The sequence below is a fragment of the Lepidochelys kempii genome, chromosome 7, assembly GCF_965140265.1.
Source record: "Lepidochelys kempii isolate rLepKem1 chromosome 7, rLepKem1.hap2, whole genome shotgun sequence".
Classification (NCBI taxonomy): Eukaryota; Metazoa; Chordata; order Testudines; family Cheloniidae; genus Lepidochelys; species Lepidochelys kempii.
In genome coordinates, this window is record NC_133262.1 from 32,139,297 (window position 1) to 32,140,935 (window position 1,639).

A 1,639-nucleotide genomic window follows, 5' to 3' on the forward strand; every position below is an offset into this window, starting at 1 on the left:
TGATTTTCCTTCATGGTTCTGCCCTTACTGAAAGGGAAACGAGGGAGGAGGCCAGCACCAAGTTTTGTAACTTCCTTGTTCTTCAGTTTACATTTCTATAAAATGTCAATAATAGTTACCACCCAGCCTATGCCCTAGAGCAGGGGTAATCTATTTTTTGTCAAGGACCAAATTTCTTGGTCAAAGGTATAGTCAAGGCCTCCAGAGAAAATAATAATAAACCCAACAATAATAAGTAAATAAGATTTCAGAGTCTATTCAAAAGTGTTTGGTGGTCCCCAGTCTGCCTATTAACTATCCCTGCCCACAAGTACTATAAGGCTTAATGTTGCAAATGCAAAGTAGACTTAAGCTCCTTCCTTCGTCTCCCGCTCACAAACACTTCCGGTGATGGCTGTGGGAGACTATTAGGCTATGTCTACATCACTGCGGTAAGTCAACCTACACTAAGCAACTCCAGCTCTGTGAATAATGTTGCTGGAGTTGACGTACCTTAGGTCGAGTTATTGCGGGGTCGTTGGGGCAGAGAACGGGTTGACTAGAGAGCGACCTGCTGTTGCTATGGTGGATCTTCACTAGACCTGCTAAATCGACTGCTGGTGGATGATCACTTTAGATAAGCTATTACCAGCAGGACAGTGGGGTGGGAGGGGGTATTGTTTCATATTCTCTGTGTGTATATAAAGTCTGCTGCAGTTTCCACGGTATGCATCCGATGAAGTGAGCTGTAGCTCACGAAAGCTCATGCTCAAATAAATTGGTTAGTCTCTAAGGTGCCACAAGTACTCCTTTTCTTTTTGCGAATACAGACTAACACGGCTGTTACTCTGAAATCAATCCCAGCTGTAGTGTAGACATAGCCTTAGAGACTTGGTGAAAGACAGGATAAAGTTCATCTTCTTTACTTCTCCTGCAGACTACATGCAGAGACTTCACGCAGTAGCAAGGGAGTCCATCAGCCACCTGATTGATTGGCCCTTCTAGATCTTCTTTAGCCAGGCCTCTATGGTTCCCTTTTGTCTTCTAATCTTAAGAGTAGGGCTGGTGCCATGGGACTCCGGTTGGCACTTGACCCGTTCTTCCTCCCCCTCTATGGCACAGACTTGTCCGCTGAGAGGAAGCTCTCTGGCCCCTCCTCAAGGCCTCTGCTCAGCTGAAAAGCCTCTTTGCCGCCCTAGCTCCTCTTCCACCAGCTCCCTATGGTTCCGCCATATAGCACGGAGCCCGAGAGCGGGTTAGGGCAGGGGTTCTCAAACTGGGGGTCGGGACCCCTCAGGGGCTCACGAGGTTATTACATGGGGGGGGTTGCGAGCTGTCAACCTCCACCCCAAATCCCACTTTGCCTCCAGCATGTATAATGGTGTTAAATATATAAAGAAGTGGTTTTAACTTATGGGGGGTCTACACTCAGAGGCTGGCTATGTGAGAGCGGTCACCAGTACAAAAGTTTAAAAGCTACTGGATTAGGGAGTCGCTCAACTCCCCGTCTGCCAGGTCTCTAGGGTCTCGGTGGGCGTCCCGAACCGGTGATGGGCCGCTCCAGGTTGTTTCCCGCTACGCTCTCTAGTTTCCTGTACTACGCCGGCGGACGACCCATCCCCATCCGGGTCCTTGTGGCGGGCGCGTGCGCACTGCTGGC